Source organism: Cricetulus griseus, chromosome 4 (genome assembly GCF_003668045.3).
Source record: "Cricetulus griseus strain 17A/GY chromosome 4, alternate assembly CriGri-PICRH-1.0, whole genome shotgun sequence".
Lineage (NCBI taxonomy): Eukaryota > Metazoa > Chordata > Mammalia > Rodentia > Cricetidae > Cricetulus > Cricetulus griseus.
Genome location: NC_048597.1, coordinates 190,093,920 through 190,120,443, shown reverse-complemented (window position 1 = coordinate 190,120,443; position 26,524 = coordinate 190,093,920). Strand labels below are relative to the sequence as shown.

At 37.1% G+C, this 26,524-nt stretch overlaps 1 long non-coding RNA gene across 4 annotated transcripts in view; it reads right to left on the bottom strand.

Moving 5' to 3' along the window:
- Window positions 1–677: 677 nt before the first annotated feature.
- The window catches only part of LOC107978100, a 68,718-nt gene continuing 42,871 nt past the window's right edge, over window positions 678–26,524 (bottom strand). For 2 of the 4 annotated variants that reach the window (XR_004769646.1, XR_004769645.1), the window contains 2 exons: window positions 13,411–13,453; window positions 678–1,196 (listed from right to left, as the gene is read on the bottom strand). This is a non-coding gene — a long non-coding RNA (uncharacterized LOC107978100). The remainder of the gene's footprint in view (window positions 1,197–13,410; window positions 13,454–26,524) is intronic. The other 2 variants (XR_004769647.1, XR_003484600.2) reach the window with 2 other exon arrangements.

The following is a 26,524-nucleotide window of genomic DNA, read 5'->3' as shown; positions in this document are numbered from 1 at the left end:
CTTACATTCTTGTCAATCTGTTATGTCCAACTCTTCTGATGCTTTAAATTACAGGGTTTTTATTGAAAAAAAATGTTGTCAAATAAAGAGCCAAGATACCTGTAAAATTATGCATATATCTATACCCTGTTTTGTCTTGTAAGGTTTTGGAAACCTTACAAGGTTTTGGTATAATCATGTCTGCTTATTCTTTGCCTGATGCTGAGCTTATACCATGACCAATAAAGTCATAACAGTAACCATCGCTTCTTGTTCTTTTAATTTAGATTGTCATCCCCTAAACCAAAAAAATCTTCCACATCAAATGAAGTAAAAATTAGTGAGACATGCTTGCTAAGAATCTGAGGCTGGAGAGATAAACAAGACAATTAATGCTTTAAACAAAATATAGGCAATTGAAAACTTGACAGCGGCACAAGTATGTCAGGGCTAACTATGCCAGGATCGTCTCAAAACTGCTATAATCAGAAACCAACATCTTGCAATCAAATAGAAGAGAAGAGATGATTTGTTTTAGAAGAATCAAGGGAAGGTCCATGCAAGAGATCTCAAGTGGTATGTAGTAATAATACAGAAATAAATAGTCAAACACAGAAAATAGAAGTACTGCTGTTCACAAGAGTGTGCAGAGAGCTGGGCAAAGACAGGTTCTACAGTGAGCACTGAGGAAGACAATGGAGAAATGATGCAGTCATTGCTAAGTGGAGTATCAAGAAAGCAGGTCACAGCCAGAGAGATCACACAGGTCTTATTTGCATATTAAAGATTTTACTTCAATTTAATAGACAAGAGAACAAAATCATAATCCTTAGGAGATAAACAGTGTGGTTTCTATCAATTACAAAATTACAGTGTTGTAGCAAATGCATGATAATGCATTTCCAAACATTCCCCTTCTTTTTCTTCATTTGGTCATTCAGAACATGTCTAACCCATGTTCTCACTGGCTATCAGTGAAATCTTATCCCCAGAGTTATCTTTACACTGTGATTTGTTTTAATCTTTTTAAAACATGCTGATGTTTTCACTTATTGGCTTTCCAAGATCCTGGCTGAGGTTCCAGTTTTCACTTAAAAGCTCCTTGGCTTCCTGTCTCCATTCATCCATCACATGCCAAAAGTCCATCCAAAACTCTGAGGCACATTTCACTTTTTCCATTTCTTATAATCTTCATATTACATTGGTCTCTTGAACACCTGAAAATAAGACTCAAGTGAGTTCTGGTTCAGATGCTGCAAGCACTTCATGCTTTTTTGATTACAGAGTACCCTCCAAGGTGCAGGTTCTGTTCATGCTGTTAAAAATACACTGAGGTAGCTTCCTTGGTTATGGTTCAATCTGACTATGAGGATGATCAGAATCATCCAGAAGTTTTTTGTAATGCTAAGTTGACTAATAGCAAGGCTGGGCCTTGGAGGGGGGTGGCTCTTTAGGTTTAGAAGCACTTGCTGTAAAAGCTAGAAGATCTGAGTTGATAAAAGCTAGACATGTGCTTATAACCCTAGATAGGAGGACATAGCCAGCTAGATCCGGGGAGCTTTCTGGACTGCCTGCCTTGTGTAACTAGCAAGCTGATTCATGTATGTTGAGAGACCCTGACTCAAAAACAGACATGCAACAATCACCTTCTGAACTGTGCAATCATACCTGGGTATGCACCCACACTGTACACACACACACACACACACACACACACACACACACACACACACACACACACACACACACACACAGACACACACAGGGTCTGGTTAGGAAGTTGAACTTTGGTTAATCAAATGTATTGTTTATAAAAACTGGCTTTCATATTGTCTGTCCACACTCACAATACTTTCTGTGAATGTTAAGCCACATCATTCTGATGGTAGCTGCTAAAATTAGTAAAATATTTTTACTTCATGGAAAGTTAACATTTTAGTAAAGTGTTTATGTGCTTATTTTGTTGGGGAAAAAATCCTGGATCCACGGGTAAACCAGATTTGAAGCATACCTGATACTCCACTTTCATCTCTGATATGCATGCCTCTTTTACTTCTTTTTCTCCACCCCTAACTACTATCTTCCCTTTCTCTTCCCTTTCTCAGTAATTCTTCCTTCAATAATTGTAAAGATCAAACAGGCATTCATTTGAGAGTGAACTCACTTTTGTGGGTTTCTTTTGTTGTTGTTGTTTTTAGTTTGTTTTGGATATTTGTTTATTGGGGGGTTGGGTTTTTTGTGTTTTAGAAAGGAAACACCTATGACTCAGGAAAGACATGTTTTAGATATACAAGTGGAGATAATTACAAACTTAATACGGGAAATCCAAAGCTCCCAATCCATACTGCACTGAGAAAGCTTAAAACAATTTAAATTGCTTTGGAAAAGACCATGAGTCTTTGTTCTGACTTGGAAATAATCTTGGCTTCTGGCGAGGAAATCAATTACATCATATCAATTAACTCAAGGACAGAAAAGTCTGGCCAAGACCCGGCTGACCCATTATTTTAAAAAATCAGCGTTGGCTAAAGGAATCTTTTATGTAAGTGAGCTATCCTCAGTAACCACTGCAGAATCCTACATTTTGCCTAAATCATCTAGCCCAAATTCATGTTTCAGCAAATGCTACTTATTCATGAGATATGCTAGCTTTCTGCACTGAGAGATGTGTCTCTGTTCAGTTTATAAAGTCATTGTAGTTTGTCAGTTTATAAAATGCTGTAGTAGGGCTAGGTTGGGGCTCAGTGACAGAATGTCAACATGTGCATAGCTCTAGATTTGCTCCCCAGGACCATAAAATAAGATGTCTAGGATATAAAACTTTGTATTGTTTTTTACAGTTATTTTCAATATCTTTACAAATACTGACTTACTTCCTGAACATTACAGCAATCACTTTTAAGAGTACTGTCACACCGTCAGTTGTTTTTAATGGAAGTCGCCTGACTTTTTGATGTAACCTCTGCTGTTAATAGTTGCATGATTAGCTGTTCGAAAGCATGATAAAGGAGCTTGCTGCTTATAGAGTAAACGGGAGGTTAGTGGTTTATGAAAAATGAACCAGAAAAGTCTTACCCTAGTTCTTACTTCTAGCGTTTAAGGAAGTTGTCTGGCATGTCTTTATGTGAAATGTGGAGTAGTAATTACAATAATATTATAAAAAGTGGAGCTATGGATTGCTAGAAAGTTAAGATGGTGTAAAAATATCAGCTTACTATATGCTCAAAAATGTTATTCGTGCTTCTCTTTCCCAGGAGTAAGTTTGGAGTGCTGATGCAGTTATGCTTTACATTCAGCACATAATTCCACAAAGAGTGGTTGGTTTCAATAATTACATAAAGTGAAAGCTAATTAATGGCAGAAGATGGAGTCAATTTGATCCTTCCTAAAGACCGGCACATTCTTGTCAGCCAAGATTTAAATAGAGAAAATTTAACACATGTGTTTTCCTCAGCTAACTAGTCCAGAATTTATAGAGGTGTTATTCTGAAATTTTTACTTCACTTAAAACCAAGTGACTGGTTGTTTTTCTCATTAAGCAAAAGAAGCCATCATTGGGATTTCCTTCAAGTAACATTTGAAATTATATTTCAAACCTATTGATGAGACTCACCAATAACAAAAGTTTAATGTTAAATCTAAAGCTAAACATCACAATAACTTACTCAAATTGCTAGCTATAAGCTTGAGATGAAAGGGACAGGTGTTGGGGGAAAGGAGTCAAATGAAGATGTCAAGAGAAAAGTAAATTGAATGAAAAAAGTTCATAAAACTAGAGATCAGAGTTGGTTTAAGCTCAAGGCAGATGAATATGAAGAAATCTATGACTCCAACCCAGGCTGATTCAGGCTCTTTTGGACAACCTAGCATAGTGCTGAAAACACACACACAAGCAGACTGGACAAGTTGTATTCGTGTATTTAAGAATGTGTGTATGTGTGTGTGAACATGCATCTGTGTATACACATACATACATAATACATACAAACATATACGTAACAACAATCAAAGAAAAAAAGAGAACAAAACTTTTAAAGAGAACCAGGAACAATATATAGGAGGGTTTGAAGAGAGGAAAGCAAAAGAGGAAATTGTGTAGTTATAATCTCAAATAATTTAAAAAATATTTTTTAAAATCCTGCAAGAGAGAACTATGTACATGGAAACATGCAACACTGTCATAATTATCCACTTAATTGTAACATTCAGTGAGTACTAATACATATAGAATAAACAGCGAATAAAGGCTGCCTGACCCCACTAGAGAAACCTTAAAATTCCTGAATCTCTCGCCCGTCTTTCCCACTGCCCCTTTCATAGCACTTGTCTCCTGCTGCCATCCTCTATAGGGCTCCTTCTCCCCCACTTCGCTAGGGTGGGATTCCTTCCCAATTCCCTGGCTTCTGAACTTACTTGAGATTATATTACCCAGATCTAAAGATTCAGCGCTAAGATACACAAGCCCACAAGTAAGAGAAAACATGTGGTGCTTGTCCTTTTGAGTCTGAGTTACCTCACTCACTATAATATTTTCCAGTTCCATCCATTTACCTGAAATTTTAATTTCATTTTCCTTTACAGCTAAATAGTATTCCATAGCATATGTGTAGCATACTTTCATTATCCATCCATCTGTAGAAGGACATACAGGTTGTTTTCTTTTAACTGTTGTGGATAGAGTGATTACCACTATGGCTGAGCAAGGATCTGTGGAGTAGAATCGAGTCCTTTGCACATACACCAGGGAGTGAGACAGCAGGGTCATACAGACAGTAGATGCACTTTTAGCCTTTTGAGGATTCTTTACACTAATTTCCATAGTGGCTGCACCAATTTGCAATCCTACTAATGGTGATAAGGGTTCCTCTTTTTGCAAAACCTTGCCAGCATTTGTTTTACAGTTATTTTCTTAATCTTAGCCATTCTGACTGGAGAAGGAGTACATCTCAGAGTAGTCTTAATTTGCATTTTCCTAATTGCTAAGGATGTTGAATACTTTTAAAGATATTTATTAGCAATTTTTATTTCTTTTCTCTCTTTTCTTGAGAGTTCAGATCTGTTGCCCATTTTTATTTTAATTTTTAAAATACCCTCAGTTTCTGTATTTTGAGTTTCTTATAATAAATTTTAAGTATTTTTATGCAATACATTTCCATCCTTCCAATCCCTCCCAAGTTACCCCACTCTCAAGTTGATAATTTCTTTTTTTCATTATATTTGATATGTATGTAAGTCATTGTTTCTGTATGTATGTTTTCAAGGATGGCCATTCAGTATTATGTTACGTTGTCTAAAACAGAGGTTGGATAATCCTAAATTGGACTCATAGAGTTCTTCATATTCATTTGCCTGGAGCATAAATCAACCCCTATCTTTAGCTTTATTAAATTGCTTTCATTCAATTTACTTTTCTCTTGGTCTCTGCATTTGACTCCTTTTCCCCAATACCTGTTCTTTTCACTTTGATTATAACTAGCATTTGAGTGTGTTTACATATAAAACTTGCTGATCCCATTTTGTTTGTGTGTACATGGTTTTGAGGCTGACTGCTCTGTGTTGGACAACCAGTAAAGGGGCTCATGCTGGAGAGAGGCTAACTCTTCTTCCAGCAGCCAGCAGTTGTCTATAGTTCTTTGTCTAGGGATGGAACCATTTGGAATTCCCCACCTTCCATGTCAATGTGTTTATTGATACCATGATCATTCCAGTCTTGTTCATTCAGCCATTTTTTTAGGACAGACTGCTTCACTGCAGACTTCCTGATATGTTGCCTCTCAAAATCTTTCTCAGTCTCCTCTTCCACAATGTTCCCTAAGCTCTTGGTACTGAAGCTGTGATACAGATGTGTCTTCTACCAAGGCTGGACACTCCAGATCCATTGATCTCTGCATTGTGTTCAGCAGTGGTTTTTTGCGCTACCTTCCATTTGCTGTAATGACAAGCTTCTTTGTGAACATTTGTAGCTACCTTTGTCTTGGGTATAAGGATAAGATTTCGAATTTAATAAGAATTATACAGGTCTAGCAAAGTGGTGGTAGTAAATCCTTTTCTAAGGTCTATGGTCTCACTGGCTCGGGGAAGTTGACCAGGATTCCAGGTACGGTTTTTCTCCTGTTAACTCCAATTTGACAGCTATTGGTTGCCACTAACATGTGTGTGCCATTTCTTACAGGTTTATGCATATCTTGCCATGCTGGTAATCATTATGGTTCATAAGTGTTGCAACTAAGTAAAATATTTTAATTGTTTCCCACACTTGCCTGCCTCGTAGCCCATTTTTAAACTGGGTCATTTGTTTTCCTCATTCTTTGTTTTTTGAGTTCTTTGTACATTCTGTATATAAATCTTCTATCTGATGTGTGTCTGGGAAAGATTCTTTCCCACTCTGTGACCTTCCTCTTTACTGAACTGATTATTTCCTTTGCTGTATAGAAGCTTTTTAGTTTTATGAGATCACATTAGTCAACCATTGACTTTAATTCCTGAGAAAATGGAGTCCCATTCACCAAGTTCTTTCCCACACTTGTACCTAGTAGGATACAGGGCATGATTTTCTTCTAGCACTTTCAGCATTTCAGGTTTCACACTGAGGTCTTTGGTTCATTTGGAGCTGACTTTGGTGTGGAGCAATTGATGTGGTTCAAGTTTCATTCTTCTACATGGGAACATCCAGTTTCCCTAGCACCACTTGTTTAAGATTCTAAATATAGAATCATTCAATGTGTATTTTTGGCAGCTTTGTCAAATACCAGATGGCTGTGATTTTGTGTCCTCATAATTTGGTCTTTTATTTTGTTTCCATTGGTCTGCATGTCTGTTTTGTGCCAGTGTCATACTGTTTTTACTACTATAGTTCTGTAATGTAGCTTGAAATTAGATCTGTCGATTCCTCTAGTATTAACACTTTAACTCAGAATTTTCTATATCTGAGATCTTCTGTGGTTCTAGGTGAGTTTTAGAATATTTTCTATTTCTGTGAAGAATGTCATGGGTATTTTGGTTGGCATTGCATTGGTTGTAAATTGCTTTGGGTAGAATGATTATTTTCATAGTATGAATTCTACCAGTTGATGAGCATGGGAGGTCTAGTGCCTTTTTCAATCTCTTTCTTCAAAGATTAAAATTTTTCATCACATAGGTCTTTAACAACCTTGGTTAGATAAGATCCAAATGGTGGTAACACCACACATTTCAGATACAGGACTTTAAAGGATCAAGCTGGAACCAGCATCAAAGACTGGTTTTCATAGTATCAGAAGGTACTATTCAAACTGCTGTGGAAGGGGGTAATCAATGGCCCACGAACCACAGCAATGACTATCCAGGCAAGAAATCATACCCAATGCTGTGATACTGGCACTTTTATCTTGGGGGTAACAAACAGCTATCTAACTGGACTTGAAGCACACTCAATGGAAGGAAATTCATGCCTGTGCTGTAACCCTAACCAATTACTTGTGGTTGGAGATGTCATTTAGACCCTAAAGGAAAACCTAATACAACCATTTCCCTAAACGAATGTAATGTCCAACTGTATTGTAAATACTTGTCCTTATGTCTACAGGTAAGTGTATCTTTCACCTCTAATCAAAGAAATTTATTTTTTCAGCAGTTGGAGACTACTACAGAGATCCATAACTAGTCAAAATGCAGACAGTAAGTGTTCATGGGGTGTCCAACCTTCACTGATACATTTTCAAAGTTCAGGCAACATGACAAAAGAGCGGGCAGTTGTCATACCAACATGAGTGGGAGAAGTTCTCCAAGGTCTTTCTTCTAGATCAACCTTCCTAATGCTATGATCCTTTAAAACAGTTACTTATGTTGTGGTGACCTTCAACCACAAAATTACCTGGTTGCTACTACATAACTACAACTTTGTTATTTTTTGAATTGTAATGTAAATATCTGATATGCAGGATATCTGATATTACCCCAAAAATCTCTCGACCCACATGTTGAGAACCACTACTCTGAATGAATGGTTGCATATAGTCAGTGGCTGCTGAGTGAGAAAACCAGTTTTCTTCAGGGATGAGCCCCAATAGAAACTGTCCCATTTGAAGTAGTCACCTCTGGAAACATATACATACCAGAAATACTAAATGGATTTAGCAGGGTGTGTGTGTGTGTGTGTGTGTGTGTGTGTGTGTGTGTGTGTGTGTGTATTAAAGAAGACATGAATTTCATAAGGAGGGGGAGAAGGATCTTGAGAAAGGAGAGGACAGGAATGATGTGGATACGGCACTCATGTATGAAGTTCTCCCTCCCAAAAAATAATGTAAAAACAAGTGTATTTTTTTAACAAATCTACAAATGACTAGTGTGCTGTTATTGTTTGAGTATTTATAAAGCACAACTAAATGATTCATCTTTCTTATCAGTCTTTGGTCTAGAGCCTTAATATATTCCTGTTTATATAGTTATCCTAAAAATTACTACCTGTTTGTTTAGAAAATTAGATACACGATCTATGGAACAATTTAAGACATCTTCCAGGCATTTTTGGTCTTATAAAATTGTATATTTTCTCAAAAATATTAAATGCATTTTGTTAAAAATGAAGTCACATTTTCAATTTCTTTAATTTACACTTATTGTACTAAAATTTAATGTCTTTTCTGAAAATAATAAACATTCTTTAAGAGAAAAAGAATTTGAAAAGAAGTAGATTTTGAACAGTCATGTTAGTGGACTTTATGGGTACATCTTATGTTGTTAGTAGAAGACACAATCTCACAGCAAAGTCCTTGATCTTCTGTATCTTAAATATTTCTACCCCTTATCTGTAATGTTCCCTGAGTCTTAAGTGTAGGAGTGTTTTACAGATGCAGCCTTTTGGACTGGGCTCCACAGCTATGCATTTTGATTGATTGTGGTTTCCTGCAATGGTCTCTGTCTATTGCAAAGAGACATTTCCTTGATGTCTAGTGAAGACTGAAGTTAGCTGGGTATAAGGGCAAATGTTTATAGATTATTGTTAGGAATTATTCTGGTTTAGTAAATCAGTGGTTGAAGAGTCTCCTCCAATAACTATGATTTTACTAGCACTGAGTAGTTGGCTAGATTCCAGTGCTAGGCATGGTGTCCTTCTTGTTCATTGCATCTTAAGTATAATTAGAGAACTGCTGTTGATTAACACAGAAAACCAATGAGCATGCCAAACTGGATGGGATCGGGGAGCCCATGAGGCCCTCAACTCTGAATAAAGAACTAAAGGCAACTGTGGGAAGCTGGGAGTGATAGAAGTGATCCTCCCCAGGGAGGAGCATACCATTGGTTGTTCAGTGCAAAACCATCAGTCGTGAAAACATATATACAAGTAACATTATATGGATTCAACATGTTATAATAAGGATATATATGTGCATACACTATATAGATTCATGCAGTAACAATTAATGTAAAAAGAGGCCATGGATTTGAAGGAGAGCAGGGGGAGGTATATGGGAGGGTTTGAAGGGAAGAAAGGGAATGGAGAAATGTTGTAATCATATTACAATTTCAAAAATAAACAAAAAGAAAAGTAGCAACTATAATTTCTTTTACTATTAATTTAGTATGAAGTGTGTCACATTGTTTCTGAAAAGAAAGAAGAAATTGGTATGATCTTTCCAAAGTCTTCCTCTGCTGTACTGAATACCAGTTGTGGATATTTGTTTAAATAATTTAATTTCTGGTAACTTTAAAAACCTAGAAACATCCTAGCTCAAATAAAAAAGAAAACTCTAAATATATGACTTTGAGGTTAAGAGTACTGGATGATCTTCCAGAGAACCCAGGTTCAATATCCAGCACCCAATTGACAACTCATAACTGTCCACAGATTCAGTTCACAGGGATCTAGCATGCTCTTCTGGTCTCCTTGGGAACTAGGTATGCTAGTGGTATACAGACATACATACAGGCAAACAACTATACTGTGTGTCTGTGTGCATCTAATAATTGAAGAAAACCAAAACTATATTAGCAATTGCATTAGAGGTAGCTTTACTGGGAACACAGATCCTACTGACTTCCTTGAGGTCTCTCTTGTGTATACAACACACATGGAATAAACAGGTTTCTTGAAGACTACCTCTGTTCACCATCCTTTTATCACCTATTTTCTTATGTAAGTAACAGCTATCTTTCAAGGGCAGCTTTCAAGATAACTGACACAAAAAGTTAATGCATTGGGTAGGAATATGGAGTTACTGTTCACTACTCACCTCAGGCTATGATGGCAAAGAAGTCAACATGATGTGTCAATCAGGTGTGACATGCTTTGCAGGATAATTTTTGGTATGCATGAATTCCTCAGGCTACTATTGCAGATGTCAGTGGGATAATTACAGGGATAATTACAGGGCAAGTATACCTAACTGTATGCAAAAAATTACAAGCCTAGTTTTCCATAAACTTTTGAGTAGTTGAAATGTTTTGACCATGTTGCTTCATTTACTGTGTGATGTAAATCTAAAACTATTTCACTGTTTGATAACATTTTCTTATTTTAAATAATTTTTCTGCAACAATGAGTTTAACAAAAGATAGTACACATTTATATTCTCAAGAAATTTTATGGCTATAATATTCATAATGAAATACTTATTGACAGATGTTGTCTGGCATGCAAACATAGTTTTACAACTTCTGTAAAAGAAAGATTGAAACACACCAAAGAAATAGTGATATATTTTTAAGGGCATAATGATAAACATAGCAGAAGTTCATAACTATATAAAATATCTTTACATAGCTTCCTAAAGTATGATTTTCACTCATGTTTAAATAAAATTTGTGAAATTTAAGTTCCAAATTGAATTCTTTGAACATCTAAAAAATAAAACAAATACTCTTAATTTTTTAACTTCATATGAAATATTTGAATTAGAAACAAGATTGTTTTACATGTCAATCCCAGTTCCCTCTCCCTCCCCTCCTCCCCTACCACCCCGCCCCCAACTAAAACCCTACCTATCACATATCCTTTCTGCTCACCAGGGATGGTGAGGCCTTCCATAGGGGGTCATCAGAGTCTATCATATCCTTTGGGATAGGGCCTAGGCCCACCCCTGTGTGTCTTGGCCATATTTCAATAATAGGTATATTATATGGTAAAACACCAGTGATGTGTATTAGAAATATGACTTTTTAAAACTGATTAAAGTTTTTTTTATACATTTCAAGAATAAAGAGTCTACTATATTTCTAAAGCTAAGTTTATGGGATTTGACAGGCAATATATCAATCTAATTGTTTTTACATCACAGATTATTTTGGTTTTGGTGTTGGATAAGTTCACAAAATATGTTTGACACAGAAAGTATAAAATTTACTGTGAAGCTCCACACCTTTGTTCCAGATGCCTATTCTAAATTATAGTTCACAGAGTTGGACAGAATTTGATTTGATTCATTTTGGTGTGTGGCATTATTTGCAAGATTTTTAAAATAAATTTTATAAAATTAAAAATTAAGCTAAAAAGATAAAAATAATTGTTTGACATTGTCTTCATGTAAAATATTACTTTGAATAAAACTTTGTTTCTAAGTATATTTTCTGGAAAAAAATAATGTATGAGTTCACCAGCACAGTACAAACATGTACATGTATTTGTATAAGCAGAGTTTAAACATTTTAGGAATTTATCATTGGAAAAACATTTTAGATTATCTAAACTATCCTGCTTCTGTGTTAAATTGCATCAATTCCAGTGTCATTGTTATTGGCTCTAGGATTTTCTGCTACTCCTTTCTGTTCCCAAGAAAATCCCGAAAGGTATATTCTGCAAAATCAAAAGAATATAGGTGTTTTGTAATGGAGACTTAGGAAGCTTTAGGTCAGAAAAGCTGTATTAACATTGTGCTAGCTGAACCCCACTCGTTAGCAAGTCAAAAATCACGTTTTTGCCAACTTCTTTCTTCCTAAGGATTTTCTCATGTGTTGTCCTGATTTAAAAAAAAAGAAAAAAGAAAAAGAAGAGAGAAAGAAAGAATAACTAAATATATATATTTTTCTAGATTCAGATTTTTTTCTTTTTGGTTTGAATCATTTTGAATTTTTTCCATACTTTTAAAATTAAATGAAAATAACAATTTAGGGTCTTGACATTCAATTTGTGGTTTCAATGCTGACATTAGGGAATGAGCTGATCTTATTTATTCCAAGACTACTATTATGATGTAATTTCCTTTCTACAAAACAAAGAAATTACCAACTCAAGATTTATTGATTTATGGAGAATGAAGTCATATTCATGTTTCAAGAGGTGAAATAACCACCAAGTAAAACAAACAAGTTTTCTTCAATTTGTTACAGTTCGAGCAACATCTGTGTCTGAAGATTCAAAAATCAGTATGTTCCTATTTTCTGCCATAAAATGTATTTGAGACATTTCTGAATGTCTCCCAGAAAAAAAAAAAAGAGAAAGGTCGAATTTTCTGAGTATTTGTTGATGAGAACAAACATTGTGTAGATTTCCCTTCATGAATCACTTGACAATCTCCACATGTACTAAGGAGAGTAGCATGCCACTTTCCAATTAAAGATTAAAAACTCACCTCAGAATGTGTGTACACCATCATTAGCGTTACTACTCTTTGAAAATGATAAGGTTTTTTTCCTGCTGCCATTAATGGGTTAACTGGATACAAATATGTGTATATTTTAAGTGCTTTCCATCCTCATTATTCAGATACTCTATATTTTAATTCATCTACTCACTAAACTTTTAACTCCAAAACCAACCTCAAGGGCACTTGGTGCTCATTTGCAGGGATGCAGGTAGTAAAAAATGAAATCCCTTCATAGTTGTGCTGCCAGTGAGGTCTGCAAATTACCATTTGTTATTCTTGTTTTAGCTCTTAATGTAAGCAGCTCTCTTTCAGAGGTTATTTGCTGTTGTTGATTTTTTTTCTTATCTTTCTGTTTTGTCTTGTGATTATGTTTTTGTTGGTTTGCTTTTGCATTGGGGGGCTCCAAATGATTTCACTATTTAAATTGGAACCCAGGACTAGTGACAAAATATTATCTGTGGGTCGTAAGTGGAGAAAAAGGCTATCCTGCAGCAAACAGAGGTAGATACATGTATCAGAGCATCTTCATTCAAACAGGAGTTTCAACACTACTGATTATGGGTTCACTATTCTCGAATCAACAGCACATTTTGCATGAGGTATACAAACACAAAACAAGATTATGCACTGAGTGACTGATAAATTTTATGACTAAGCCTTATGAGACCCTAGCCCAACATTTGTCTGAATAATCAAATGACTCGGTGTTTGTTAATTCAATATATACGGTAATTTAACAAAAGATATCCATGGAAATTGACCATATAATTGTAAGAGTTGACCTTTGTTGGCTTGAATTGCCTAGAACATATACCCCCGTGATTGTCTGAAGATATTTCTGGAGAAGATTAGTAGAGAAGGGAAGACTTACCTTGAATGCAAGAAGTACCATTCCACGTGCTGGTGCCATAGACCTAATAAAAGGAAGAGGAGAAAAAGCAATCTGAGTAGCAGGATCCATCTCCCTCTGCTTCCTAACTACTGATGCCATGTGACGTGCTACCTCATTCTCATGCTGCAGTAACTTCCCTGTTTTGTGGGAGCTGTACCTAAAGTCATGAGTCAAAGTTGACATTTCTTTAAGTTGCTTTTCTCAGCTGTTTGGTCACAGCAGTCAGAAAAGCAGAAACTTCTTAGTGAGTAGGGCTCAAGTCAGTTGCTCTGACTGCCTTATCATGTGGTTTGTAGAACTTGTACAAGTAATATGGAAGAGTTTTAAAATGGAGGCCAGAGGAACCCTAGCATAATGTAAGCAGAGTTCAAGGGGCCATTCTGGTAGAAGTGTGGAAGACAATATCTGAAAGAAATTTAGGCAATGAAGTCCTATCACAAGGTTTTTATTGGATCATTGAATTTTTGAAGCAGTAAAACTGAAAGCATAGAGTTAAGACAAGCCAAGAGAGAGGCTGTGTTTGTGGCAGGTTCTAGAACTAAAGAGGCAGGGTTGCTTAAGCTTGCTGGAGGCCAGATGATACAGGCTACAAGTCCCCAGCACTAAATATGGAGCTACAATGTTTTCTTTTCTTTTCTTCCTTCCTTTCTTTCTTTCTTTCCTTCTTTCTTCCTTCTTCCTTCCTTCCTTTCTTTCTTTCTTTCTTTGTTTCTTTCTTTCTTTCTTCCTCTTTTTGTTTTTTGTTTGTTTGTTTTTCAAGACCGGGGTTCTCTCTAGCTTTGGAGCCTGTCATGGAACTAGCTCTGTAGGCCAGACTGGCCTCAAACTCACAGAGATTGGCCTGCCTCTGCATCCTGAGTGCTGGGATTAAAGGCGTGTGCCACCACTGCTTCTTGCCCTGCTGGCTTTCTGTTTTGTTTGGTGAATTATTTCTTTGCTATTTCCCAGCCCTGCCTCGGATAATGGGAATGCTTGCTCTGTGTCATTAAACATTGGAAGTGTGTGACTTTGTCATTTTACAAGAGTTTTTCTTGACTCTTAGAGTGACTTTTGTTTTTCGAATAGTGTTGAAACTGTTAAAACTATGTCGAGTTTTGTAGGTAAATCAATGCACTTTTTACTCTGAGATGATCATGGGACTTTGGGGGTCAGTAATGGGATGCCATAACTTAAAAGGGTGTGTGTATGTTTTGGTGTCAAGTTGGCAAGAGGTAGACTTGTGGCGGTTAATCTTCACTGTTGGCTTGATAAGACTTATAATTACTCAGGAGACATGCCTTTATGAAATGTGACTGTGAGAATGTTTCCAGAGAGGTTTACCCAAGGTAGGAAGATCCATCCTGAACATTGGTGGCACTATTCCATGACCTGGGCTTCTAGACTGAATATAAAGGGCAAAAGAAGAAAGCAACTGAGCACCAGTGTTTACCTTTCTGCCTCCTGACTTTATATGCAATAGTACTTGAGAACCATCCCTCTGCCCTCCCTGATACAAAATCAATTACATTTTCAACCAAAACCCAAAATAAATACTTTTAATGGTTGTTTCTGTCAGGTAAAGCAGTGAGAAGAGTAACTAAAATTCACACACACACACACACACACACACACACACACACACACACACACACACACACACACCACCTCTAATTATAAGGTGAAGTTTAGGAAAGATTATTTACAAAATATTATTTATTGTGTACTTTCTATCTTTAGTATTTCACTGGAGTTCATTGCTAAGAATAAAGTGAAAGTTTAAAAGAAATAGTCACTTTCTTTCTTTAATGTTTTAAACTCAAGGTTCTTAGGAAGTCAGGCAGAGAAGTCTTCCAGGGATTGACTCCCCTCTGCTCTCCCTAACTGAGCTGTGAGAACTTAGAGAACTGGACATAGACCACCCTTCCTACTCAGAAGTCATGTAGCTGTTCTGTCAGCAGTCTGGGAGCACACACACCCTCATCAAAGGAACCTGTAAAAACAGACCTGGCAGTCTCTTCACACAGCTTAGCTTTGAAACCAAAATCCTCATTCTTCACATTCATGTTGTCAGATGTCAACTCCCACCCAGTGCCCCAAAGAAACATTATTTAGTCAAAAAGCAGAGTGTATTTTGATGGGAACTGTACTAGAGTCCATCTAAGTGAAGTGAAATCAAATGGAAATCCTGAGGTATTTTATAGTTTCTGACCCTCACAGTACAAAGTGTATTTTATTCCATAGTCTCATGTATGTTATGGTGTTTAAAATATCCATTTTAAAACTCAGGTGTATGTGTGTGAAGAGTTTGTCAACAATTCATCATTCAGTAAAAGAATGTTCTGCTTGACTTGTCCCTGTGCTGTGGTGTGGCTTGGCCTGGCAGAGGAGAACGATCTCTCATTGAGTCAACAATTATACAGTGAAGTACAAGCTCACACTGGCAAGCAATAGGGCCCATTTCACTTTCTTACCTGAATATTTCAATATACCTGAGTTTGTACAGTTATTTCTATGCTAGAAGTTCTATAATATAGAAGCTTTCGGGCCTTGTAAAATTGAAATGCAAATGCATACAACTGAAAATGTTACTACAAAGGGTGAATAATTAGCATCTTATTCCCTGCATAAATCCTATTGTACCAGGAATAAAATCTGGATAACCCTTCTTGGATCAGAAATACTTATAACTTGTCTCCAATCGCATTTTCCACCTCACTCCTCTTCCAAGTAAACCAGTCGAATTGTCCTTTATGCACCTTGAACAACACCTTTATCTCTGCCTTTATCTCTTTGCACTTTATTTACAGTTGGAATTCTGATGCTGCTAACATATTTTTGTCTGGCTCAATTTATAACTTACTTGTTTGTTTATAATCCTCCCCAAATTAAATCTATCATTCTGAAACCCTAATTTAAAATAACTCTTCGTATATTTTTCATAGCCTTTTCTTTCTAAAACCTGTTGTCCGTGTATTAGTTGGTGTGTGTTTTGCCTGTCTCCTTTCCTGGAATTCATATTGGGGATTATCTTTAGTTTTCACTGTTCTCTCTTCTTTCCCTAGAGAACTACCTAAAATGTAGAAGAGACCATCGAACATTTTTTGGGAAAAATCCAAACTCTTCATATCTTTCATGTACAAAATATAGTCTCTCAGAGGAAATTAAACATAAACTGAATTATTGCATAAATTCCTGCTGCAAAATAGCCCTGTTAGCTGTTTGTTTTGCCTATATAATATGAAAAATATTATTTTGGTTTCTTTTTTCTATTTTTCACATATTTTATTCCCTTGAAAATTATAATATCAGTTAAACTTGTAATGAGATTTTGCAAGCACTCCTGAGATGTACAAACCAACACAGACTTTGTGAAAGCAACAGGAATATTGCTCCTTGAGTCAGATGTAGGCTTACATTTGTTTGGGTGCAGAAGGCTTAAGATAGAGGACTCCTAACCATCAAACTTTATGAGAGATAGAAGTAAAGTTAATAGCTAAAATCCCAGCCCTCAGTACTGTCAAAGTAAAAGAGAAAACGTCCAAGGGTGATTGTAAGAAAGATGGTAAGAAAAGAACTTCTTTCTAGCTGCACTTAGACATAAGGGTGTAGTTGCAATCTCTGACCTGAATTTCAACCCATACTTGAAAATCTCTCAAGAATGTCCTACGGAGCAAGACATAGTCCTAGATATGCATGCAGTTAGATTTATTGTTCCTTTATGAAGTCATCCCCTCACAGAGAAGGATATGTGAAATTTCTCTCCTGTTTCCCCTCACTTCGACACATGTCCTCATGCACAAATCCCACTCGGCCAGCCTCCTCGCCACACGTTTGACTGCAGACCTTATCTGGTAATGGATTCCCAGAGCCCTCACCAATCTTCCTTCCAAATCGCCTCTCACCAAGGCTCTGCACTCATCCCTTTTGAGATGGGTTGATCTCCCCAAAGCCCTCTAAACCTTCATCAAGGTTCAGAATAAGGTCTTCCCTACTAAACCCTCTCATCATCTTTATCTTCAGAGCATTTATCTCTAGAAATGGCCTCAGACACCAGTAGGAAGGGATCAAGTGACCAGAGAATTTATTTTGGTAATAAAAGTGCTTAGTATCTTAAAGAACCCTGGGGGGGGGGGAATCTCCTTTATCAAGATAAAAGGGAATGTTCAAGGGCTTGTAGACTTTGAGTGAGGATAGAGATACAAAGCTCCACCAGGAAACCTCTTGCTGCTACTGATACTCGGGACCCAATTGGTACTATTTTTACTTGTGTTTTCTGTGGTCTTTTTCTTTGGAGAGTAAATAGGAAGATACACTCACAGTGTGAAACCTGTATCTCATAGAATGAGGTTAAGAAGCGTGTCTCCTAGCTCTATATGCATAACTTCTTAATACCACAGTACATTGCCAGAGCCCAGTGTAAATCTTAGATGTGATGACACGTGTCTATATTGTTTCCGAGATAAAACTAAAGTGAGTAACCAAGCACCATAAAGTAAAACTAAACTATAATTTGTAAAGTAGCTGCTTTTAACTAAATAATACTGTCCAATCATTATTTAAAGAACATTTCACAATAGGTAGAAAACTATCAATTTGCTCAAAATAGGTATCTCATTTGTTGAGAAGCCTTGGTAAATTAAGGGAAATTAAAATTAACTCAAACACATTGTGTACTCCTCAGCAATAAAAATTTAAACTTCGGTGAAAACATGTACTTTACATGAAAGTATAACAATCTATGAATAGAATGATAAGCCATTCTCAACAGTAATCCCTGAGGCTCTCTAGCCTAGAAAGCAAGAGAGAGCTCATCAGGCTGACATTCAAGTTCACTGCCTGTGGGATAGTGAGCTATAGTCAGTGTTCTGGCCACAAATTACATGCCTACCTCTTGTCTACCAAATTAAATTGTATGACTTTGGTTGTGAGAATGGCCAAAAAAAATATGTGACTGTCTTCTGGTAATCTCACCACTGGGTAAAACCACATTAACAGTTATTCCTGGTTGATGATAAATCAGTGTGTCATTAACACATACAAGAAGGTAGCACTTTAATGAACAAAATGAATCTACTGTCAGTGCACATTCATAGAGATGTCTCTGTCTCTATGAACACTCTTCACTTTGTACCTTTCCTAGTGGGTCTTATTCTTCATTTTCCATTACATTTATTCTGTTGCAGACTGGCTTCTGTGAACAAGACCAAGCAGAGCACCAGAACAGCCTGTGCATTTTCATGGTGACACCTCATACTTTAGAACTATTTTATAGGAAAATCCTATATCACAGAAGCAGAGCTTTCTACACTCAATGATTTCATAGTATAGCATTCAAAGCCCATGGATAACTAGGAATATGGCAAGCTGGGCCTTCCAGCTATGGAACTAGATACTGTCTTCCCATGCTTTTTACTTGCCTCCAGCATATTAAAAAATCAATTTAAACAAGACTGCACATTGTATGCTGAGAAAATAACTAGAGCCACACCTCTCACCATACACAAAAATCAACACAAAATAGATCAAAGACCTAAATGTTTGGCTTAAAACCATGAAATCACTTCAAGATATCAGCGAGGAAAGATTTGTTCCGGAGGATCCCCAAAATACAGGCAGCAAACTAAATGCAAACAAATGGCATTCTATCAAATTAAAAGTGCTGAAAACAACCAACAGTTAAGAAACAGATTATAGAATTGTAGAAAATATTTATAAACCACACTTCTGGCAAGGAATCAATACCCAGATTATATAAAATATATTTAAAAACTCCACATAAACCCCACAAATAATACAATTAAAACAGACCAAAGGTCAGAATAGATATTACTCAAAAGGAAATACATAAATGGCCAACAAGTAAATTCTAAAAAAGACTTCATTAATCATCACAGAAATTAACTACAGTCAGAACCACAGTGAGATATTGTCTCACCTCAGCAAAAAAGGCTATGATCCACAAGAGTAAGTGTTCAGTGAAATGAGGCATGTGCAGAAAGACAAATACCACACAACCTCACTCACTGATGGAAACTACAATCTCAAAGGACAGGAGACTGGAATATTAGTCACTAGAGACTAAGAAGAGCAAAAAATGAAGGGGTAGGAAAACAGGCAGGAGAAATTAGTTCTGGCTTTCTCTTCCACACTCCAAGAACAATTTTCTTTAACAAGCTAGGATATACTTCAAGATAACAGGAAGAGTACAAAAGATCTCAACATATAATAATTATTAATGTTAGAAGAGATGGAAAAGCAACTTATCAGAGTTATCACTACATATTATATATGTGTGTGAATATATATTCACACATGTATGAATCATTACCATACAGTACTTTGTGCAAGTATAAAACATTTTATAACAGTGAAAAAGAAATATGAAACAAGCAATAATATTTGAATTCATGGCCCTTACTCCATATTATATCATCTAAAGCTCTCTTTGAGAATCTTAGCTCAATTTTTATATTTCAAAGCTGAGGAGATAGTTCAGTTGGTCAAGTGCTTGCTAGGCAAGTATGAGGACCTGAGTTAAATCCCCATTTCCACTTTAAAAACAATCTAAGAGTTGTGATAGGTGTTTGTAATCCCAGCACTAGGGAAGTGGAAACAGGCAGATCCCTGGAGCTAGCTGGCCAGCCACCTCAGTCTAATTGATTAGCCCTAAATCCTATATAAAAACCTATCTCAAAAAACAAGGTGAACAGCTCCCAAAGAACTACACTGGATATTAACCTCTGGCAACCACATGCAAATGCACACACATAGCTATACACATATGAACACACATGTACATGCAAGCACATACACATCCTTACATCTCACTTGTTTCCATGAAAATGTTGTCTTTTAGCCACTGGGGTTGCTCACTATGACTGCCTGCCTGCTGACAATGAAGTTATCCTTTCCAGGGATGTTACGCTTTCCCTACCTTCATGCTTGACATTTGTGTCTGTGTCAATGTCTTCTTTCTGCATAGTTGGTTTTGCTACAGATTTTTTTAAGTACTTTCTTTAAAGTGTGTACAAGCTAGTCTGTGTAAGTTGATATATAAACACTTTAACACAAAGGACAGGTTTATGAGAAGGAATCCGGAACACAGGAGAGAACACTTGGCCCATATTCTAGAAAGTCCAGACTCAGATAAAATGTGACATAAAAGTTCAGAACTCAGCCATGTGCCCTGAATTCTGAGATCTCTCCGTGTACTGTGACTGCTCTCTGCTGGACAGAAGACATACCAGCTAGTCTTCAGTGTGTTAGTACTTCTGGAGAAGTACTTCCCAAAATGAAATCAAATTTATAAATTTCTAGAAAACAACAAAAAGACAAGCCTTTCTAACATCTTCTGATTTTCAGTTCAAAAATACATATATTACCCACAACATATTACAGAATGGATTATATATGTTTATCTATGTTAAACACTTTAATTAAAGGAATTATTTTCACACTGGTCTATGTGTAGTCCTACAATGTCTGGAGGAACACCCAACAGAATATCCAGATAAGCTGGCTTTTAGGGAGACATTTTCTGGTATTTTGCACATCTGCCTTTCCCACATCCTTATCTTTCTGGGAGTCTCCTTTCAAGATAGCCATTTCCCTCCTATTTTTAACAACCAAACTAGAATGGCTTCTCTCTCACCCTACTAAAACCCCAAAGGAAATTCAACCATGTTTTCTTCTCTTAGAAACTCTTCCTAATTCCTGAGTTTCTCTCACTTTCCCTCAGTGTCTCACTTTTCTGTATCTTTCTTTTAAAATCCTGCTTCTGATTCGCACACCCCAACAAGAGTCCACATCTTTCATCGCCATAGTGAGACAGTGAACTCCTAACAATCTCCTGGGTCTATCATTGATGACTGCGAGTGTCTCGACCACCTGGACCATGAAAGGTCCCAGCATTCCCAGAACACCGCACCACACCTCTGCATTGTTTCTATATCTCAGCTGCGTAGGGTTGCTCTTAATTTTCTAAATGCATTTTATCAACCCACCTACCCTGCCCTGCCCTACCATTTTCTACTATATTCTTTGTTCTCAGTTAATACTTCAAGCTCCAGCTTAGGTTCTAGCTCGCCCAAATGTTCTTTCTTGAACACCAGCTTCACTCTCCCAGAGCTATAAACAGCCTTCAGTTCTGCACTCTCCCCAAAAAGCTTTATTATTTTCATCATGACTGTTTAATTGTTCATATTTGGTTCTCACATCACAGGTAAAGATTGGAACTTTTTATTTTATTTTATTTTATCATTATTAGGGTGGAGCTTTCTTTTTCAAAAAAAAATCTCATTTTGCCTGGGATAGGCTTGAACTCACTATTCTCCTGCCTCTGTCTCTTGAACATTAAAGTTACCGCAGTGTTCTAACACGTCCAGTTTATTGGCATCATTTACATCTTATGTGCTCAATTCTAGAATTTCATTTCAGACATATAACTAAACTGACCTGGACTGCACTACACTCCCTCTGGCCTCCTCAATAAGCCAGGAATGATGACTGAGGTCCTAGCAGATTCCTGGGGTCTCTTTGAACACTCAAATGCTGAGATTTTAGACACACACTATCTACATTTTGGAAAAGTTTGTGCTGTGTATGTTAGCTGGCATGAGACTTCCTATACACTTTCAGCCTGACAAGGACACACTTGGTAATTTTTAGAATAGTTATTTTCTATAATTCAAGATGGACAGCATATTATTTTTAACTTCTCAGCATGAATTTGGATACATGCCAAGTGACTGCCATCAGGACCCAGTCTTCAGAATAGCCCCTGAGATGAAGTCACATTGCTTTGTAAGGTCAGAAGAACTAAGTAACTAAGTGTTCCTTATTGCTACTCAATCTGATCTCCAGGAAACAAGGCTATTATTTCTGTCCATATGGCCTAAACATTTGAAATGATTTTTTAGAATTGTATTTCTATATAGAAACAAGTGTCCACATAATGTAATATTAAAAATCTTTCAGAACAGAAACCAATAAAATTTATTTTACCTATGTTGATTTAGTTATAATTTCTGCATTGTAATATTTTTGACCCAGGTTAATTAGATGTAGTCTCTGAATCTCTGACGTGGACTTGTCAGTGGATTTTGGCATACCTGAAGAACAACATTCTTTGGGAGGCATTTTCAAAGGAAAAGAACAGACAGTTTCCCTGAGGAATGTCTCTTACCAGAGAGTTTGCAATGGTTTTATGGATTCCTTTCAGAAGGTACCCTTCCTCGCTGTTCAGAATAACATTTTGCATGATGCTCATTTGAACTAGCTTGTGGAAAGTTAAAAAAACAAAAATCCACAAACACGTAGTGACCAAAGCCAGTAGTTGTCATTTTCTTGTTTAAAATGTAAAAAGGAAATAGAATGGAAGGAGGAAAAAGACGCAATGGGTATGTCTGTGGATGATTCAATGTGTTTCTTACTGTCAGCAGTAATTAACAGCAACCGAGTATTGTAGAGTACAATTTGTGTGGTCTTGTATTTACCATTTTGGTTATGTTATCTTCCATTGTATTTAAGTCTTTGTCATTGCCAAGTTTTCCCCTCACTTGAAAATAAGACCAAAACATTAGGCAACAAATGAAGTATTCTCATGGTTCAAATGGGTCACAGTTGAAACTATTAGTAAGCTGTAATTTCTGATGAGCTAGGTTATGCCTTTTAAATTTTTATTTTATAGACTATTCATTTTGCCTCCCTAAATAGTGTCTTCATAGGATCCAGAGATCAGAAAGTTTAAGGAGAGAGTTAAGAGATGGTGGATGGTGATATTCATTCTAAAGATATTCATATAAACAAGTTATGAAAATTGTCAGGTGGCTAAGCATGGAGAAAAACTTATACAAAAGTTATAGAAAGAACCTTCAGGACACTAAGAATACTACAATATTGGTAACTACACTGTCATCAGACAGCTTTTACCCAGTAACTGATGGAAGCAGATGTAGAGATCCACAGCCAAGCACTGGACCGAGTTCTAGAAGTCCTCCTGAAGAAAGGGAGACAGGATTGTACAGCCAGGGTGGTCGATGTCATGATGGGGAACCCACAGAAACAGCTGACCTGAGCTTGTGGGAGCACATGAACTCTGGAACTACAGTTAGGGAGCCTACATGGGACTGACTTAGGCCCTCTACATGTTTGACATGCAGTTGTGTAGCTTGTTCTGTTTGTAAGGCTCCTAGCAGTGAGATCAGGACCTGTTCCTGGTGCTTAGCTGGTTTTGGGGAACCTGTTCCCCTGGATTACCTTGTCCAGCCTTGTTGTAAGAGGAGGAGCTCAGTCATACCTCAACTTGAAGTGCCATGCTTTGTTCAAACCCATGGGAAGCATGCCCCTTTTTGAATGGAGATGGGGGAGGAGAGGGTGGGGAGGGGGAGTAGATGAGAGTGGGGGGAACAGGAGGAGAGGAGGGAGGGGAAACTGTGGTCAGTATGTAAAATAAATGAAAATAAAATTTAAAAAAGAATACTACAGCTGGGCGGTGGTGGCACACGCCTTTAATCCCAGCACTTGGTAGGCAGAGCAGGCAGATCTCTGTGAGTTCAAGACCAGCCTGGTCTACAAGAGAGGTAGCTCCAGGACAGCTCCCAAAGTCACAGAGAAACCCTGCCTCAAAAAAAACCAGAAAAAAATGACTACTACAAGAAAGAAGGAAGTAAAAGAGATGGTCAGCAGTCAGTTCAGTAAGAATGTGCATGCAACAGCTAAATAACGAAGATTTTATCTTCAGACTGACAAGAAGTCATTGATGGGGTCAAAGCAAAGATATGAAGTGACTACAATTTAGTCCTGGCCTTGTCTCTTTGAATGGAACTTACATCAAATTATCTGTTGCAATTTCTATCCAACTGCCTATGGCAGGGATGTTCTACCAACGGATATGCAGAACCAACTCAAAATCCAGACCCAAGAGAAGGTTCTGACTGAACACTTGCCTGCTTAGCCTGTTCTTTCTGCAGCAATCTGTAAAGCCTGTCTTTAAATTCCCATAGTTCCATGGATTACACAGAAAAATAGACATGGAATTTATAAGTGTATTTCCTCATCTTTACCAAATCCCACGAGCTCCAGATGGCTTAAAATACTTTTTTTTTTTTTAGATGTACACTCTTACCCAGTTGACTTTTCCCCAAGGCATTATAAAACAATCATTTTTTCTTTTTTGATTAATTTATTTTTTACATTCCAATCCCAGTTCCCCCGCCCTCCTCTCCTTCCTCTCCCTCCACTCCCTGCTCTTCCCATCTGTTCCATGGAGAGGGTAAGTCCTCCCCCAGGAAGTCTACTAACTTTGTCCCATCATTGGGACAAGGCCAAGGCACCTCTCTTCCCCCACACCTTGTGTCTAGACTGGGCAAGGTATCTTTCCATATAGAGTGGGCTCCACTAAGTCAGTTTGTGCATTAGTGTTAGATCTTGGACCCACTGCCATTGGTCTCATATATTGTCCCAGTCATACCATTGTCACCTCTATTAAGGGAGTCTAGTTCAGTCAAAAGGTTCCCCATTTGTCAGACCTGAGTCAGTAATCACTCACTAGCTCGGGTAAAACAATCATTTTATGTCATTTAAATGAAAATAAAGTCCAACTATTTTTATTTAGTTGTAAAGAAGGTCTCTTTAGATGACAATATTTCTTCCAGAGACTAACTTTTCCAAAAATCCAAATGCAATTGTCAGAATGAGGAAAACAACTTCACTGCTTCTTAACAAGTTTTTAGGCTGAAGTCTAAATAAAAGCTTGGAGTTGTTAACCAACAGTAATGTAAGTTAGTGGAGAAATCAGCTCCCAAAGTTATGCTTCTTATGTATCTTAAGGATCTCATCAGAACAGACTACAAGGAGATTCACTGGCTCTGAAGAGTTATTTTTCTCTGGTTTTGTGCTACCCTTAAATGATACCATTAGTTCTCTTCATTTCATTCCATACCTAACAGAAAGTAACCTCCTATGACATTCAATTAGCTTCACTAACAATGTTCTAAAGTCTTCTATCTTATTCGTAACAAAAAGTAGAGAATGGGTACTTTTGGAAAGAGTGGCATACTTAAAATATAATGGGATTTGTCTTTAAAAAATTAAAAGATATGTCTAATTCTCATGCCCATTATACTTCATAGCCCTTCCAGCACCTGGGGCATCTTACTCTTCCTGCATAAAGCAAGGGATGTCATGCCAGAAACACTAAGGAAAATAGTCAACCTGTGATTTAGTGTTGCAGACCATAAATAATATGTAAATAAGAAAATTAATTAATGTAAAAGTTCAAAATCCTCCCATGTTCTTGAGATGGAGGAGGGGCAGATGGGACACTGGGGAGAGTGAGAGGAGAGGAGGGTGGGGAAACTGTAGTCAGTATGCAAAACCAATGAAAACATATCTTATTTAAATAAAATAAATATATATTAGATAGTGGAAAAATTCCAAATCCTGCAGAATAATGACTGGAAATCTATAGCTGTAAAGCAAGTGCGTATGACACAATAAAAGCTATGCAAGGATGTGTATGTGATTCCCAGGATCTGTAAATGTATTACCTTTTATGGCAAAGACTGATCTTGGGATGGGAAGATTATCCTGATGGGCACACAAAACCTTTGCGACTAAGGAGAGACAGGTGGATCAGAGCCAGAAGGGGAGGTTTTAAGACACGAATTGAGGATCCGAGCCAGAGATTTGAAGATGCTGTGATTCTGGCTTTGAACCTGGAAGAGCATTTTAGAAGGCTGGAAGTTTAACTGGCCTCCGGAAGGTGAAAAGGACAAAGAAACACATCATCCGCTCAAATCACCAGAAGGAATGAAACTCTACTCATCCATTTTGGACTCCGTACCCCCAGATAATAAACTTAAGTCATTTTAATCCACTAAATTTATTGTCAGTGCAATCGAGAACTAACACAGAGTTTGACAAGGAATGCAGAGATACTGCTGTACCAAATAAATACGCAGGAGGAGCTTTGAAATTGAAGAATAGGTACAGGCTGGGCGAATGCCAGGAATGGGAGAAGCCCCAAAAATGTGAGTTTTCTTTGAACACAGAGTGACTTGGTTAGAGGCCTGGCAGGGAAAGAGTCAGAATGAAGTGAAGGGCATGAAAGAGA